Here is a 20,376-nt window from a genome sequence, read left to right on the forward strand (position 1 = left end):
ATTTATTTCAGGGAAAAAGCTGCACGGTCATCAACAGTAACTGTTCTTTCGAGAACAAGTTACTGTCTTCGTATATATAGATAAAGGCTACCTAGCCATTGACCTTTGTCTGTGCGAATGCGCACAGGTTGCTCAAGCTCTTACGGGAATCGCCAACGCGTGCGCGAGTAATGAGTGGATGGGCAAATGTCTATAAGGTACAATACATATGTAGAATTGTGGACAGTTGGGAATGTGAGTCTCACGGGAGGCGTGCAAGGGATAAGTCCCTGCAGTCGCGCTATTCATCTGTGTCCTCGGTGGCTCAGATGGATAGAGCGTCTGCCATGTAAGCAGGAGATCCCGGGTTCGAGTCCCGGTCGGGGCACACATTTTCAGCTGTCCACATCGAGGTATAACAACAACACCTGTCGGCAGCTGAGGTTGTCAGTTACTCATCATTTATTTCAGGGAAAAAGCTGCACGGTCATCAACAGTAACTGTTCTTTCGAGAACAAGTTACTGTCTTCGTATATATAGATAAAGGCTACCCAGCCATTGACCTTTGTCTGTGCGAATGCGCACAGGTTGCTCAAGCTCTTACGGGAATCGCCAACGCGTGCGCGAGTAATGAGTGGATGGGCAAATGTCTATAAGGTACAATACATATGTAGAATTGTGGACAGTTGGGAATGTGAGTCTCACGGGAGGCGTGCAAGGGATAAGTCCCTGCAGTCGCGCTATTCATCTGTGTCCTCGGTGGCTCAGATGGATAGAGCGTCTGCCATGTAAGCAGGAGATCCCGGGTTCGAGTCCCGGTCGGGGCACACATTTTCAGCTGTCCACATCGAGGTATAACAACAACACCTGTCGGCAGCTGAGGTTGTCAGTTACTCATCATTTATTTCAGGGAAAAAGCTGCACGGTCATCAACAGTAACTGTTCTTTCGAGAACAAGTTACTGTCTTCGTAAATCTGAAAATATCTAAGCTTAGAGCACAGTATGCTAACGATCGCTTATCCTATCCACAAGATGTTGATGTTATTGAATTGAAGGCTCTAATTCGTCTCTTAGTGTATTCAGCCATTTTCAAGTTGGGGAACGAGTCTGTTTACAGCTTGTTTGCAACCGTTGGAACAGGCAGAGATGTTTTCAGATGCACTGTTAGCAAAGAAAGATTTCTGTTTTTATTGTCTGAATTACGATTTGACAATCCAGATGATCGAGTGGAAAGAAAGAAAATAGACAAATCAGCAGCAATTTCACAAATCTTTTTGCATTTCATCGAAAACAGTCAACTTTGCTAATCTGTAGGTGCAACAGTGTGTGTCGATGAAATGCTTGTTCCTTTTCGTGGACGGTGTGGGTTTAGAATGTACATGCCAAACAAACTGGCAAGGTATGGCCTGAAAGTTCAGTGTCTGACTGACACTCGTACAAATTACTTGTACAGTGCATACATTTATTCTGGAAAAGGCAGCGACGGTCGCACCCTTCCCAGCCATGAGAAAGGTCACAGTGTTCCCACACAGGCTGTTCTTCAATTGGTGAAACCAATTGAAAACACAAGGCGAAATGTTACAGGTGATAGATAACTGGTACTCATCAGTAGAACTAGTCAATGAACTTTCCAAAAAAGATGTCTCATACGTTGGTACACTGAAAAAGAACAAAAAGGAGATCCCACAGAACTTCTTACCTAACAAGAAATGTGGTATGAAGGCATCTGATTACGGTTTTACAGAAGAAATGACTCTGGTTTCCTTCATGCCCAAGAAGTCCAAAGCTGCAATACTGATCTCTTCTATGCACCAAGCAGTAAACTATGATCCTGAATCAGGAAAACCTGAGATCATCCTGTTTTATATCTCAACAAAAGGTGGTGTGGACTGTCTCGACCAAAGGTGTGCAGCTTATTCGTCAAGTCGCCAGACAAGAAGATGGCCTTTGGCCATTTTCTTCACGTTAGTGGATGTTGCTTGCGGTGTAAATTGTTACATGGTACATCAAGCTTTTCCAAAGGCAGAGGTAATGACGAGATTGAGCTTCATGAAGACTCTAGCAAGAGACCTAGTTGAACCTCATATGAAACGTAGAATTTCTATTGGACGCTTGCCACGAGAGTTGGGTGGCACCATCAGAAGAATACTTCACTTACAAGATGAGCCTCAGACACCGAAAGAAGAATTCGAAAATCGAAAAACGTGTGCCTTTTGCCCTCCTCGTCTGAAGAGGAAAACAAGGTATCCTTGTCAACAGTGTGGTGTTACAATTTGTTTGGAGTGTTCCAGGAAGGTCTGCGTGAAGTGTTTGCAGGTGGAAATTGACTGAAGTATGATTCAGTGCCACATGAGAAAAAGTATTTAGTTTTTACTTGAAATTTTAGAAGTACAATGTGACAAAGTTTCTCCATTCATAGACTTATGGACTGAAATATTCGCTCTACATTGCAAAGATAAGTCGTAAACTGAAAGCAGAGTTCGCACACAATTTTTCATATGTCAAGTTGGATTTTTCCACCTAGTTATATTGCCAATTTGTAATATAATCCCTCTCATGGAAATCTGTGTGTGATTAGAGTACTAACTACTTGCTGTTATTTTCGTAACTCATAAAATAAAAATATACTCCAGATTTTGCTTTGTTTTAATTGTCAAAGTGTTTAAAATACTGCATCGTTTTCAAAAAATCAATTTTCTACAAAGGCCCCCTCTAAGAAGTGTAATGAATGACAGGAAGTCAAGAAACTATATATATTCTGCAAAATTCTCGTGTGATATATAAAATATAAAAATGCAGTCTGTGAGACCTCTCCATAATAATTGTGTTCCTGTGAATGACCATAGTAGTTAAGGGTTAAAATCCATGGAGAAGAAATGAAAACTTTGAGGTTCGCCGATGACATTGTAATTCTGTCAGAGACAGCAAAGGACTTGCAAGAGCAGTTGAACGGAATGGATGGTGTCTTGAAGGGAGGATATAAGATGAACATCAACAAAAGCAAAACGAGGATAATGGAATGTAGTCGAATTAAGTCGGGTGATGTTGAGCGTATTAGATTAGGAAATGAGACACTTAAAGTAGTAAAGGAGTTTTGCTATTTGGGGAGCAAAATAACTGATGATGGTCCAAGTAGATATAAAATGTAGACTGGCAATGGCAAGGAAAGCGTTTCTGAAGAAGGGAAATTTGTTAACATCGAGTATAGATTTAAGTGTCATGAAGTCCTTTCTGAAAGTATTTCTGTGGAATGTAGCCATGTATGGAAGTAAACATGGACGATAAATAGTTTAGACAAGGAGAGAATAGAAACTTTCAAAATGTGGTGCTACAGAAGAATGCTGAAGATTAGCTGGGTAGATCACATAACTAATGAGGAGATATTGAATAGGATTGGGGAGAAGAGAAGTTTGTGTAACAACTTGACTAGAAGAAGGGACCGGTTGGTAGGACATGTTCTGAGACATCAAGGGATCACCAGTTTAGTACTGGAGGGCAGCGTGGAGGGTAAAAATTGTAGAGGGAGACCAAGAGATGAATACACTAAGCAGATTCAGAAGGATGTAGGTTGCAGCAAGTACTCGGAGATGAAGAAGCTTGCACAGAATAGAGTAGCATGGAGAGCTGCATCAAACCTGTCTCAGCGCTGAAGACCACAACAACAACACAGTTATGCAAACAATACTTTTGACCATACTGTTAATTACTTTGGAAATAATTCAGGGCTGGTTTTGCTAACATGTTTTGAAATAGAGCCAAATAGATACTTTAAGATTACTAGCGTTTTGTCTTCCAAATGTTTATAATTAGTACAGAATTAATATTTGTTTATACATCAACAATAGAATTTAAGTTACGAAACAATTTCTGATTTAATCCTATAAGGAAAACCACTAACGAGGAATAGTCAAAACAAATTAGAAAATCAAATACATACCTAAAACTAAGCACAAAATTAGATCCGGTTTTATATTCTTTAAAACTGAGGGCAAATCTTTCTCTTTTCTGAAAATGCAGATTATATTCACGTACGCAAATGGTAAATAGTTAAAAGTAAGTAAACAGATTTAAGGAGGCAGATGGCAAAACAACAGGGGAATTAAAATTATCCCAGCTTGCTTTTTCACAAATGCAGGAAATAGAACACCAAATACACATCAAAGGCATAAGGGGATTGGTTGAAATTGAAATGGACAGACATAGTTAGTCAGTTAATAATTCTAGAATACTTATCTTTGATATGTTAATAAATGTGATGTAATTAAAAGAAAGTAGCTCAAGATCACTGATACTCAACCTCATAAAATGCTCCTGTATAAGGAAATTGTTGAAGATTTATTTGTAACAAAGATGCATGTGAAGACCAAGTAGCTCTCAAATTTCTACAATATTGTGACACTGCACTCTTTCACAATTTGTAATAAAGTAACAACTTTAATGGTAGTGTTGAGAAGAAGCAACAAAAGCACCCTAGACATTCAGCTATCTGTCCATGAGGAGTAACTTACCATTTCAAATATTGTACTTTAATGTGTCTGACTCATATTCTCACAACATGGAATAAAGCCAATGATTTCTGTATTCTCAGATGTGTTAATATCAGTTCAGCATAATGATCACAACAATGGACTCTCCAATTTATATCGTAGTCACCATCAGCATGAGCAGTAGACTCACATTAATTAAGATAAACAGCAATAATTTAATTCTGAAAAAATTGTTTAAGGGAAGGTACTCCAATGAAATGGCAGAAAATTATGTCTTAGATGAAGGGCAACAATATTATTACTTACAGTAAATGAAGATGAGGTGGAAGATATGTCACTACAGGAAGAATTTGACAGAGACCTAAGTGGAAACAAGACCCTTGCAGTAGATTATATTCCCTCAGATTTTCTGATTTCCTTGGGAGGGGCAGCCACGATAAATTTATTCCATCTAATGTGAAGGCATATTAGTCAGATGAAGTAGCCTCACATTCAATCAGAATGTAATAATTACAATTTCAAATAAAGTAGGTACTGAGAGGTGTGAATGCTACTGAACCATCAGTTTAATAAATCATGGCTGCAAAATACTGACAAAAACTATTTATCGAATAATGGAAGAACTGGCAGAATCTGACCTAAGGGAAGATCAGTTTGAGTTCCAAGGAAATGTAGAAGGCAGAGTGTTTAAGGATATGAAAGGGAAGCAATGGTCAAGGAGGGAACGAGACAGGCTTGCAACCTATCCCCAGTGTTATTGAATCTACACATTAACCATTAAAGGAAACCAAGGCAAAATTTGGAAAAGGAATTCCATGGAGAAGAAATAAAAACTTTCATGTTTGTCAATGACAGCAAATGGTGTGGAAGAGCAGTTGAAGAGAATGGATAGTATCTTAAATGTTTGCAAGATGAACATTAATGGAATGTAGTAGAGTTAAATGAGGCAATGGAGGGGGAGTTAGAGTAGGAATTGAGACACTAATGCAGTATATAAGTTTTGTTATTTGGGCAATGAAATAACTGATGTCACAAGTAGGGATGATGTAAAATGCAGACTAGCAATAGCAAGAAAATAATTTTTAAACAAGAGTACCAGTAATTTGTTAATGTCTAATATAAATTTAAGTGTTAGGAGACCTTTTGGTAAGGCATTTGTTTGGAGTGTAGACTTGTATGGAATTTAAATGTGGATGATGACAGTTCATACAAGAAGAGAATAGAAGCTTCTGAAACATGGTGCTACAGAAGATTAAATGGGTAGATCAAAGCAATGAGGAGGTATTGAATCAAATTGGAGAAAAATAAACCAACAGAAAAATTCTCCTATCCACGCACAAAAAAGGCAAATGTGCTTCAGTTTAAAGAACTCTGACTGAAAAGTGGGGTACCAGCTGCCTGTCTACCTTCCTCAGCACCTTTAAAAATTTTTCCAAAAATTTTGGTATGCAAAAACATATTCATGCTCTTTTTAACATGCAATCTCTCACTTCCACAAGTTCCTCTGTCTCTGACGAAGCATACGAGTGTGGGATTTGTGTCTGTGTTGAGACGCCATGATCAGCCTCATTTGAACTCTTCCGTAGGGAGGGTGAACTTGGAGTTGGAGTGGCTGCTTAGGACGGATATAGGGTCCCATATTGGTTTGATTCCTGTGGAGGCTATCGATAGGTGGGACTGCACTAGGCATGGCCTTCATCTTAATAGGAAAGGGAAGGGAAAACTGTCTGGGTTGATTGCAGAAAACTTAAGGGCGGACACTGGCACAAGTGGTAAAATACCAGTGGTCACAGGTGTCAGAGGGATGCCTTTTTTAGGATAGGGAAGGGGGAAAGAAAATGAGTTTTAAGAGAGATTGGCAGACACACTCAGTTTGAGAAAACAGATGAACAGGAGTCAGATTTTATCATACAGCCTCCATTTAAACAGTGTTTAACAGAAAGTAATCAGAAACTGCCAGTTCATCTTCACCAAAGCAGTTACAATCCCATTAGTATGCAGTATCAGTTATCTTTATTACACCAGAACATTCCAGGACTTAGAAATAAAGTTGATGAACTACTCATTTGTATCGATGAAATGAATTCATCTAACCAAATTGACATAATCTGCCTCTCTGAACATCAAGTGACCACTGATATAGATATGTTAGACATTTCAGGATTTAAGCTAGCTTCCTACTTCTGCAGAGTAGATATGCATGGAGGAGGAGTTGCCACATTTATCAAAAACTGCCATAAATTCAAGAACATTGACATTAATAAATTCTCTTTAGAGCAGCATCTAGAAGCATGTGCAACAGAAGTAGAGTTCCATAACAGATCCTATATAATAATAACTATTTACCGAGCACCTGCAGGAAATTATAATCTATTCTTAGATCATCTAGAAGCTCTTTTGGGTTATTTAACTGGAAGAAACAAAGAAATTTTGATTGCTGGTGACTTTAATACAGATTTTCTAATGCAGTCTTCCAGTAAACATTCACTGCAGTTAGTAATGTTGTCTTTCAATCTAACTCACACTGTAAAATTTCCAACTAGGATCACTAAATCCCCAAGGACAGCCATTGATAACATTTTTATAGACAAATCAAAGGAACAAAATCATATCATAAAACCTGTTATAAATGGACTATCAGATCATGACATGCAGCTCCTTGTTTTAGATGTAAATTCTAAGCAGATTATCAAGACTGCTAAATCTGAGTACAGGAGAGTAGTCAATCAACCAAAAATTGAGTGTTTTAGAAAACTGCTCAAAGATATGAACTGGAAAGATGTTTATAGTGCTCATGACATGAATGAAAAATATAACATATTCATGAATAATGTCGGTACCATGTTTGAAAACTGTTTTCCTCTAAAAGTTACTCAAATTAAACAGAAGTCTATAATAAAACCATGGATTACACAAGGAATAAAGATTTCCTGTAAGACAAAAAGGAAAATGTATCTGTCGACCAAGAATAGCTCCAATGCTGATGATTTAGCTAAATACAAGGAATACTGTAAAACATTAAAAAAAGTAATTCAGACTTCTAAACAAATGCACTACGAGAAGAAGATAGCAATGTCAGGGAACAAAATAAAAACAATATGGGATATAGTGAAAGAGCAGACTGGTAGAACCAGAAAGGAACAGGAGCAAATAGCACTAAGGGTAGATGACACATTAGTAACTGATGGGCATAGTGTGGCAAATCTATTTAACAAGTACTTTATATCCGTTACTGATAGAATGGGACTTTCAGGATCAGTAAATAATGCCCTTGAATATCTGAAACTAGCCTTCACAAATAGTTTCAAGTACATGAATATATCACTCACTTCACCAAAAGAAATAACGTCCATAATAAAATCTTTAAAAACAAAGCATTCTAGTGGGTATGATGAAATATCAACAAAGTTAATTAAGGCATGTTCTTGTGACTTTAGTACAATTCTAAGTTACTTGTGTAACCAGTCAATTATAACTGGGACATTTCCTGACTGGCTAAAATATGCAGATGTTAAGCCTCTATTCAAGAAAGGGGATAAAGAGATACCATCAAACTACAGACTGACTTCACTTTTGCCAGCATTCTCAAAAATTTTAGAAAAAGTAATGTACAGGCAGCTGCTCAACCATCTGACCACAAATAACATATTATCAAGAACACAGTTTGGATTTCTGATGGGTTCTGATATTGAGAAGGCTATTTACACCTACAGTGAAAATGTACTTAATTCATTAAATAACAAATTACAAGCAGCAGGTATTTTCTGTGATTTGTCAAAGGCATTTGATTGTGTGAACCACAACATCCTTTTAAGTAAATTAGAATTCTATGGTGTCACGGGCAGTGCTGCAAAATGGTTCAAGTCATACTTAACTAACAGGAAACAAAGGGTGTCAGTGCAAGGGACTAGTGAATTAAGTCATCAGTCATCATCAGAATGGGAAGAAATTACATGGTGGTGTCCCACAAGGATCCATCTTTGGGCCATTGCTTTCTCTTGTGTACATTAATGATCTCTCATCAGTTACACTGCCAGAAGCAGAGTTCGTTTTGTTTGCAGATGACACCAGTATTGCAATAAATAGTATGTCAAGTGTAGTTCTAGAAAGATCTGCTAATGATATTTTCATGGATATTAATAAATGGTTTAAAGCCAACTCATTGACATTAAACTTCGAAAAGACTCACTATATGCAATTTAGAACCTGTAAGAGGTTTCCACCCAGCATATGCATAAAATATGAAGAAGAGCAGATAGAAGAGGTTGACAGTCTTAAATTCCTGGGATTACAACTTGATAATAAATTCAGTTGGGAAGAGCACACCACAGAACTGCAGAAACGCCTTAACAAATCTATATTTGCAATTCGAGTGTTAGCGAACATAGGCGACATAAAAATGAAAAAGCTTGCATACTTTGCCTACTTTCATTCCATAATGTCATATGGTATAATATTTTGGGGTAACTCTTCAAGTCAAACAAAAGTTTTCAGAGTCCAAAAGCATGTAATACGTATTATTTGTGGAGTAAATTCACGGACGTCCTGTAGAAACCTCTTCAAAGAACTGGGTATACTAACTACTGCCTCTCAGTATATTTACTCATTAATGAAATTTGTCCTAAATAATATATCTCTTTTTCCAACAAACAGCTCAGTTCATACATACAATACCAGGAACAAAAATGATCTGCACAAGGACTTAAAAGCACTTATTTTAGTTCAAAAAGGGGTCCACTACTCAGGAACACTCATCTTCAATAATTTTCCAGTAAACATAAAAAATTTAGTTACAAATAAAGATCATTTAAAAAGGAGCCTGAAAGACTTACTAGTGGCCAACTCCTTCTACTCCACTGACGTATTTTTTAATAGAAACAAATGATGTATTGTATATATTCATACTATGAGTATTGTTATTTCAGCTTAAAAAAAAAAAAAGAAAGAAAAAATTGACATGCTCCACATCCACGAGGATCTCCTCAGCACGGATCTATGGAATGTAAACTAATCTAATCTAATCTAATCTGTAACTTGCTGACACACACTAGTCCATCACTGTAAGTCACACATACCCACCCACTGCTACTCACCTGTTCTTGCTAATTCATTCAGCCCAACTCACTGTCATTATCTCCTTGTGTCTCCCTGACTATCACTGTCTCATGTCTGACAGCCATAGCCTCATCTGTTCTGTCCTACTACTACTGTCTTCTCTCATTTTAACTGCCTCCCTTTTGCTCTCTCTCACTGCAACTGTCTCATTCTTTCCTTCCAACCATTGCTGTCTCTCTTCGTTGCAGTATCTCTCTCTTTATTCTCATTGTCACTATCTTTCTCATTGTCATTGCCATGGACTCTGCTCCCATTATCACTGGCTCTCATCCACCTCCACTTTCTCCTCATTATTCTTCTCCCATGGCCACTGTCTCCTTCATACTTTTTGTAGCACTGTTCTGTCACTTTCAGCTATGTTCAATTGCCACATGTCCCTCTTCTCTCACACTGCCATTGCCTCATTTGCTCTTTCTGTATGACAAGCACTGTTTATTTGTTAGTTTTCCTTATCTTTTCCAGTGCTGCTGTCTCCTCTCTCACCATAAAAAAGTGTAAATATGTTTGCATGTTTGGGAAAACTTTTAAGGGTGCTGAGAAAGGCAGCAGCTAACAAAATTTTTAGCCAGATACTTTTAAACAGCAGCATATTCAACTTTTTTGGCGATGATAGTGGCTTTTTCCACTTTTCCATTCTTTTCCCAGCTACACCAGAGCATTGTCATCATACAAAAAGAGCTTAAAGGATTAGTAAAATGTTGATAGTTTGCTTATATGGAATTGAAATAATGCAAAAATAATTGTATACCTCGGCCAACCAAATTCTATCTGCAAAAACATTTTGCATATGCTTCGGTACTTAACATGGGGTTCCCAGAACGTTTATGATGATAAGAGATACACTTTACAGAATATCTCTCCATGCTATTATAAATTACGCTTTCACCTCAATTCAGATTTTATTTGTGTATTTTGCATGTACAAGTAGGGTAACTTTGAACTTCTGTGTACTGGAAAGGTAAGAAAATTTTTCAGGCTGTTCTAGATCAGAATCTTAGGAATAATTATAAATATTTCAGCCTTTTGGTGTGCATAGCCATCTTGAAACCTATGGCTCAGTTTTGGTGCCCAAAAACCATGTTTTTGGTGCATTTCTTGATAATGGATAAATATATTTTTGATAATGGAAAAATAGCACTTCTAGATAAATGCCCAGTGAATATACCGTTAAAATTTGAACCATTTACTGGGTTAATTATATGGGTATCCACTGCTGAGAGTAAAGAACTGGGACCACACTATTGGTCTGTGTGCCAATAGAGTGCAGCTCTTCTATTCGCCACAGCACTAGTAGGGCCCAGAAGTACAGAGCCCTTGTCCTGGCCACCTATTGCCTTCAGGAAACATCCCAGGTACTTATACTAACAGCAGATTGAGCAGACTTGGTGTGGTATTGTCCAGAGATCATGGTGCCACACCAAAGTCAGCAATGCGTGTTGATACCACAGGTGTTAGTACGGTTCTGCTGCAAACTCCAAGCCGGATGGTGTGGCTGAGCGGTGTGGCTGGAACCGCACAACCGCTATGGTCGCAGATTCGAATCCTGCCTCAGGAAAGAATGTGTGTGATGTCCTTAGATTAGTTAGGTTTAAGTAGTTCTAAGTTCTAGGGGACTGATGACCTGAGATGTTAAGTCGCATAGTGCTCAGAGCTATTTGAACCATTTGCAAACTGCAACAATGAATCGGAGGTGCTCCTGATGGCCACACCTCCCCTCTTTGTCAGCAGCACTCTCGCACTGAGGTCAATATAGAGCTGAGGTTGGAAGAGCTCTCACTCACATTGAGACTTCAGCTAAGGCAAGCAACGTCATCATGTAGGACAGAGGTAGTTCAAGTTTCTGACGAAATGTACTTTTGTGCATGTTGCATTTTGTACTGAAAGAGATCAGTGTTTTGATCTGTGCATCAAGTGATGATTCATAGTCATTGACAGCTGTAAGCAATCAAGAAATCCTATGGCAAAGAAATGTGCCAAAGTTAATTAAATGTTTTTTTTTCGTTTATGTAATAAAGTGAACTGATATTTCATGTGTTGTAGTTTGATGAGCCTCCTCCTAGAGCAATCAAAGAATCCACGGCTAAGGATGATTTATTGTACACTCCTGGAAATGGAAAAAGGAACACATTGACACCTGTGTGTCAGACCCACCATACTTGCTCCGGACACTGCAAGAGGGCTGTACAAGCAATGATCACACGCACGGCACAGCGGACACACCAGGAACCGCGGTGTTGGCCGTCGAATGGCGCTAGCTGCGCAGCATTTGTGCACCGCCGCCGTCAGTGTCAGCCAGTTTGCCGTGGCATACGGAGCTCCATCGCAGTCTTTAACACTGGTAGCATGCCGCGACAGCGTGGACGTGAACCGTATGTGCAGTTGACGGACTTTGAGCGAGGGCGTATAGTGGGCATGCGGGAGGCCGGGTGGACGTACCGCCGAATTGCTCAACACGTGGGGCGTGAGATCTCCACAGTACATCGATGTTGTCGCCAGTGGTCGGCGGAAGGTGCACGTGCCCGTCGACCTGGGACCGGACAGCAGCGACGCACGGATGCACGCCAAGACCATAGGATCCTACGCAGTGCCGTAGGGGACCGCACCGCCACTTCCCAGCAAATTAGGGACACTGTTGCTCCTGGGGTATCGGCGAGGACCATTCGCAACCGTCTCCATGAAGCTGGGCTACGGTCCCGCACACCGTTAGGCCGTCTTCCGCTCACGCCCCAACATCGTGCAGCCCGCCTCCAGTGGTGTCGCGACAGGCGTGAATGGAGGGACGAATGGAGACGTGTCGTCTTCAGCGATGAGAGTCGCTTCTGCCTTGGTGCCAATGATGGTCGTATGCGTGTTTGGCGCCGTGCAGGTGAGCGCCACAATCAGGACTGCATACGACCGAGGCACACAGGGCCAACACCCGGCACATCATGGTGTGGGGAGCGATCTCCTACACTGGCCGTACACCACTGGTGATCGTCGAGGGGACACTGAATAGTGCACGGTACATCCAAACCGTCATCGAACCCATCGTTCTACCATTCCTAGACCGGCAAGGGAACTTGCTGTTCCAACAGGACAATGCACGTCCGCATGTATCCCGTGCCACCCAACGTGCTCTAGAAGGTGTAAGTCAACTACCCTGGCCAGCAAGATCTCGGGATCTGTCCCCCATTGAGCATGTTTGGGACTGGATGAAGCGTCGTCTCACGCGGTCTGCACGTCCAGCACGAACGCTGGTCCAACTGAGGCGCCAGGTGGAAATGGCATGGCAAGCCGTTCCACAGGACTACATCCAGCATCTCTACGATCGTCTCCATGGGAGAATAGCAGCCTGCATTGCTGCGAAAGGTGGATATACACTGTACTAGTGCCGACATTGTGCATGCTCTGTTGCCTGTGTCTATGTGCCTGTGGTTCTGTCAGTGTGATCATGTGATGTACCTGACCCCAGGAATGTGTCAATAAAGTTTCCCCTTCCTGGGACAATGAATTCACGGTGTTCTTATTTCAATTTCCAGGAGTGTAATTTCATCTAGTCACAACACCTGGGGCTGTCCTAGCTGGACTGGAATGAGGGATTGGACAAGTGATCAAGTGCCAGAGTTTAGTGTTCTCCCAGTAGACCATCACTGCACTATCAGTGAACAGAGAATTGATGATAGAGGGAAGTGTAGGAGGTGAAAATTGTAGAGGGAGACATAGGTATGGATAAAGTAAACAAATTCAAATGGATGTTGGTTGCAATAGTTATTCTGAGATGAAGAATACTTTACTGAATAGACTAGTGTGGAGAGCTACATCAAGTCTTCAGACTAAAGACCACAATGACAACATAATAATAAAATAAAGATGGAGAAATGCTAATAAAATTAAAAGAATTATCAAAAACTTAGTGTGAAGTATTATTAACCAACAGTAACTTTATCAATAAATGGTTTCATAACACTAATATTTTATTATTGAAAGAGGCTGGAGTTTTAAGGTTGTAAATAAAATACATAGTTGTAACCCAGAGAGGAAATTAGTTAGCATAAATGCTGAATATAATTGGTAAAAAGGCCCCAGACTATGTTATAACCTCAGGCAAAGGTGACAAAATTTTTAATGGGAGGGTGTACAACAGAAGGAATATTATTTTGTGTAGCTCATAGAACTCAAGCAAATTTACAGTGAGGCTGGCTGTTCCATTTTAAGGCACAATGTTTGGAGGAATGACCATTATAGTTTCACCATGTTAATTAGCTAGTTATCTGAACATTCCATGGTTCTTAACTATGATCTCTTGTTACAATGAGAAACTAGTCAAGGAGTATACAGAGTTATTAAACAGATGTGGTTTCAGTTCAAGTTTCGAGCTAATTTAATTATCTAGTTTCATCACTTCACTGGATAAGTGATCAAAGATTATGACTGGATAGCTTACATCTTTCTGCACCACACTAATGATGAGTGAGAGATTGTGCAAATCATTTTTCTTTCTAGTATTATACTTATGGATGTGGTATCATCACAGCATTGATACTGCAGGCATTGGCAATGTCTCACTGCAGTCTGCAACGATGAAAGAGAGAGGCTGAAGAATACACATCCTCTCTCTCAGTCAGCAGCATCCTTGCACAAAGGTCAATGTAGAGCTGAGCTTGGAAGCAGTAAGCCCTAGTTCCTGACCTCAGATGAAGCAGTCAACATTGTTGAGTTTGGGTAAAGAGTTATTTAAGTCTCAGATGGAAATATACTTTTGTAAATGTTGAACATTGTACTTCAAGAGAAAACTTTGTTAATTAGTACATCAAGTCATGCTTCAATAGTCAATGACAGTTGTAAATTGTCATGCATTCCTGTGGCAAAGGATTGTATCAAATTAAGTAAATCTTTTTCTTCATTCATCTAATAAAGTGAACTAATATATCATATCTTGCCGTTCCAATGAGCCATCTCCCAGAGCAGTCAAAGAATCCACAGTTTTGGTTAGATAATTGTAGTTTTGTCTGGTCATAACAATGAATGTTACTTTTGTTTGCAGTAAATAATATTCATGATCTCACAATCTCAGGTTAACTACAAGTGAACAACAAAAAATACCCTATTGGCATTTTCTGTGGTCTTGTCAATGCCTTTGACTGTAAAATAGATCATAAAATTCTGCTAGGCGAACTAAAGTTGTATCCAGTGAAGTAGGGAAGGTAGGAGATGAGGTACTGGTGGAAGTACAGCTGTGAGAATGGGCTGTGTCATCCTTGGGTTGAGCAATTGCCCATGAAGGCAAAGGTCCCGAGATTGAGTCTTGGTGCAGCACATAGTTTTAATCTACCAGGAAGTTTCATATAAGCACACAGTTCGCTCAGAGCGAAAATTTCATTCTGGAAACATCCCTCAGGCTGCGGCTAAGCCATGTCTCCTCATCATTCTTTTTTCCAAGAGTGCTAGTTCTGCAAGGTTCGCAGGAGGAATTCTTTGAATTTTGGAAGGTAGGAGACGAGGTACTGTCAGAAGTAAAGCTGTGAGAATGTTTCATGAGTCATGCTTAGGTAGCTCAGATGGTAGAGCACACTTGGCTGTGAAAGGCAAAGGTCCTGAGTTCGTCTCGGTCTGGCACACAGTTTTAATCTGTCAGGAAGTTTCATATCATCACCCATTCAACTGCAGAGTGAAGATTTCATTCTGTGTAATTGTAGTGTTACAGGTTTTACACCTGCATGGATGGAGTCATATCTTAACAATAGAAAACAGAGGATCAGTTAGTAAATAACAGAAATAATATTAAATTTGGATGGGGAAACATATATGTGCCACAAGGTTCAGTTCTTGGGCCACTCCCATTCTTGGTCTACATAAGTGATTTACTAGTCACACAGGAGAACTCGAAAAACTGTAATGTTTGCTGATGACACAAGTATATTGATAAAAAGTCCAGACACATCCATACAGGCAGGAGAATAATGGAACAGACTTACAACTGGTTCACAGCCAATGCATTAACCCTTAAACTTGAAAAAAATCAAATTATTCAATTACAGATTAATAAAAATTACTTTCAGGCATCAGAAGTTTTAATAGGCATGCACTGGACAAAGTAGCATATGTGAAGTTCCTGTGTTTCCAAATGGATAATAAACTGAAATGCCACTAGCATGGGAATAAGTTAATCAGAAAAATCAGTTCTGTCCACATTGCACTCAGAAATTTCTATCACTGTGCTGACCTGCACACAAGATTGCCACATTGCGAAATTTACTTACCTTCAGTTGTATTCCATGGCGTAATCTAACATGACAAAAGTGTTTATTCTACAGAAGCATCCACTAAGAATACTGTGCAAAATTAATAACCAAACATCTATCAAAGTCCTCCTCAAGTACATAAGGACACTTATCTGCAAATGCCATGACACATTTTCTCTAATGATATTTGTGGTTAGTAACAGGACTGAATTTTGAATGCAATCAGCAACTCACAACCACAATGCTAGAAGTAGATAAGATTTCTGTATAGGTTATGCATCCCTCTCTAGAGTTCAGAATGGAGCATAATATTGTGGTGCAAATATAAGAGGTTGTGAGTGGACTTCAGGAAAGAAATGCAGTCAGAACACCGATGTTGATCTGTCTACAGAATTGTATGATGCACCTGTACTCTTGGCTGAGAATTATCAGCTAGAGTCCATGGTCAAAGAATAAATAAGCAAATAAATAAATTGAAAATCACCAAAGACATAAAAACAAAGTTAAAGCATGCCCCATTAGTCATTTGTTCTGCAGTACATCTGAACTGAGTATTAGATGACAACAGCAGCTGACTATTGTGAATGAATAGCTTTGGCTTCTCTCAAAGTAGCTGTTTTTCACTTAGCATTTAAAGAGGGCAAATCTCCTTAAACTTGCACCACAGATATTACAGAAAATTAAAGTGCCATTGGTGTGCAGTTTTCAGAGAAGGGATTGGTAATCAGGGGTTCATATTGTTACCCAGTCAACAGATCATAATAATACTTAGCAAGTGTATTTTTTTTCAAACATACAATTTTTTAAATTATACATTGCTTATTGACATTAACAAACTAGAAGTAGGGTAAATTAGAATGTTAGTGGTGTCTGTAGCAGGATTCTAGTGTGTCTCATTTATCAGATATATTTTGAAAAGTTTCCACACTAACACTATGGAGTTCCTAGGTAAGATGTTGCTATGTTTACTTACAGTGTGCTTGTGTGTTCCTTGAGTGCATTGTGACCTGATACATAGTGTGTGACAGTCCAAGCAGTAGTTCATGATGATGATGGATTTACCATTGCAGAAAACTGACATGCTCATGGTGTATGCAGAGTGTAGGAAGAACACAGTTCATTCTTGTACAATTTATGTGGCAACATATTCCAATAGACATCAACCATTTCACCAATTATTTATTGACCCCTTCAACCAGTGACATGAAAGTGGTAGCATAACATGCAGACAACAGAAGGAAACAAGTTATGACAGAAGAGAGGAAAATTAATGTTCTTGCTGCTGTTGCAGTTGATCTGCATGTGACCTGTGCAATTGCCCGAGGAAGGCATGAGTCAGGCAAGGTCCTATATGTTCTCCATTGACATAGGTTCCGGCCCTATCACATCTCTCTTCATTAAGAGCTCCATGGAAACAGCTATGAGAATCATGTTAACTTCTGTATATGGGCATTAAGACAGGATACTCCAGATGTATCATGTATCTTGTTTAGTGATGAAGTCACATTTACCAATCATGGCCAGGTAAACTGCTGAAACATCATTATCTGTTGATAATCCTCATTGGCTTCATCTGGCAGAACGTCAACATTCACGGAGTGTGAATGTGTGGTGTTGAATAGTGAACTGTCAGCTCATAGGTCCATTTTTCATAGACAGAATACTGAACACACTCAAGTATCACAGTCTCCTAACAGACCATCTTCCACAGGTGCTAGGAAGAACTTGTGGTAGCAACATGATTGATGTACCAACTGTAGTGCATGTTGTCATGAATTGTTTCCACATCACTGGACTGGATGCAAAGCACCTCTACATCACCCAGCTCTTTCCCCAGAGTTGTCTGTAGACTTTTTCTGTGGGGAAAGATGAAAGACACTTTGTGTAAGGACATACCATATGGTATGCAATGACATATTACTGCAGCCTGCTAGGACATCTCCACTGAAATGCTAGATTGAGTGCAGTGGTCTTCATACCAGATGGGAAGCACATTTTACCATTGCTGGTGGTCATTTTGAATGCAACCTGTGATGGTTAGTTGTTTCATTACTGGGCAGAATCCATATATCTAATGTATGCACTTCTGTTGTTCTGTAGTGTGTACTGCCATAGGAATTGTACAAGTGTCAGTGTGGGAACTTTTCAAAATACGATATTTGTAAACAACTTGCACTAGAATCCTACAACAAACACCACCGACATTGAAATTTACCTTACTTTTAGTTTGCCTATGTCAGTAAGCATCGTTCCATTTAAAAAGGGTATGCCTGCACAAAAAAAACTAAGTGTTATTACAATCTGTTGATTGGCTAACAGTATGAGCCCCTGACTACAAATCCATTCTGTGACAACCACACTTCAATAGCACTTTCCATTTCCGCAATATTTGCAATGCAAGTTTTAGGTGACTCACCCTTTTGAATGACAGACAGGCGCATTAAAAAAAGTGTTAGATATTTTTAGCTATCAGACTAAATCATTCATCTGACATAGACAAAACAAAACATACAGTCTTTCACACATGCATAATACACACACCTGGTCACTGTCGACTTAGGAGATGAAACCAGAACTTTTCCTGTTGTTATTCCATCCTAGATTTTCCATTGTTTTATTTTGTTCAAAGTAATCTGGAAGTATTTAGTATACTTATCAGTTTGAGCAGAAGTAGCCAGCAATGGTTGCTTCTGCCTTTTAATGTATAACTCAATTTGTTCCACAACCCTAAAGTCTATCATTGATTATGGCACAGATGGAACATGGTGTGTGAATGAAAGAACTGAATGAATGAAATGTGCTCAGTGTCTGAACTCTTAAAAAGCTGTACACATAAAATTATATCTGCTGTTTATCATGCTTGGATAACCTAAAAAATTACCCAGGCCAAGTTCATTGAGGAAAGATAAATTTCTCTCAGAAATATTTCATTTCAACGCTGATTAATGTTGGATGAATTAATATTGAAAAATGGTATGGATTAGCTGTACCATATGTCATTAGTTATTCCAATATGTTTTTCTTCTTTGTTAGAGCCATTCATTGGCTTTTGATTTTGTTTTACAACTTATCAACTTTGATTAAATGGAACCAGTTATGACACAACCACTTTGATTGCATAAAACATCAAAACTATAGAATGATATAGAATAGGTAATGCTGCCAACATTCCACCAAATTTCTGTATGTTTCTAAAAACTGGAAATTGAAGACAGTACACACTCAAAATTGAATACCATTGTGCTGTTGATACCTTAAGATGATAATGATTTATGATCACTGATGTTTATGTCACACAAATATTTAATTGTTTTGAAATTAGGCACCTAATTTGGAAGCTTTACTAATACCTTCTACTTTTTTTAAGCTTTTATCATTATATTTTATTTTCCTTCTAGCATGCATGATACAGACAAAGAATTTAAGATGTACATGCAGCTAACAATTCTTTTCAGTACTGAATATGTTGCAAAGGGATATGAAATAATTTGGAATTGTGCACACAGTAACAAGAAGAACAAGTAATACTCGATAATATGTTCTTGGCCTTTCAGCTATGTCAAGTGGTTAAAATGGTATGACCTTATGACTAAGTACTCTTTGGCCATTCTCAAGGAAATGACTGCTGTTTGGCTGCTATTACACCTTGATATACTCTAGCTGCTGGCTGTGATGTCACTGCTGTTGCAATATCATCACGTGTGGACATATTTTACATCAGTGTTCTATGCATCCACTTCAACCTTGTAATCAATGTATCTCACTCCACACTAAGCTGTCGGCAACTGTCTCTATTAAGGGAAGTGTCTGTTATTTCAGAGGCTCCTTTAATCACACTGTCTCAAAAGCCATTAGTGCAAGCCACTGCAGAGGTGTCATCAGACTAAATCCAATGATCATTTCCAGACCATACTCATCTATAACTGAGTTGAAAAATATACTGGGGTTCTGCCAGTCACAAGGTTGAAGCGGGCACATCAATCACGGAGACATATGGCGATATTAGGGACGTTTGTGATACCATAGCTGGCAGCAACAGTATATCAGGGCTTGCCAGCAACCCATCATCTGTAAACTCACTTAACAATAGCTAGAACATACTTGGTAGAAGGCAGATGTCATTTTAAACCAGCTGACATGCTGGAAGCCTGAGATCATTTTATTGAATTTCACTGCTGTTAGACCCTGTATTTTTACAGACTTTGTACCATGTCCAACACTGGCATTAAGTAAAGCATGAGTAATTGCTCTGTTAATTACTTTCCTTAACAAACTTCTTAGTAAATCAACCAATACACACAATTCAACAATCTGAACCCTCTTACAATAACTCCTCCAAAGGAATCAGAAAAATGTGTGCCTTTAGAACTTTGGTAAGTGCTTATCAAACATGATATCTTTTAATATAACTTGATCTCACCCAAAAACTAATTCCAGTGGAATTTATGACAGTGTAATAATCTGTTTCAATCATACAACAGTGTTAGTGAGTAAGCAAAGAGAGTAATTTCTGATTAAAAAAAGAAAATGAAAAACTGCAAAAAGCAATTCATTCCAAAGCTCATTACCATAT

The sequence above is a fragment of the Schistocerca nitens genome, chromosome 8 (genome assembly GCF_023898315.1).
Source record: "Schistocerca nitens isolate TAMUIC-IGC-003100 chromosome 8, iqSchNite1.1, whole genome shotgun sequence".
NCBI classification, from domain to species: domain Eukaryota; kingdom Metazoa; phylum Arthropoda; class Insecta; order Orthoptera; family Acrididae; genus Schistocerca; species Schistocerca nitens.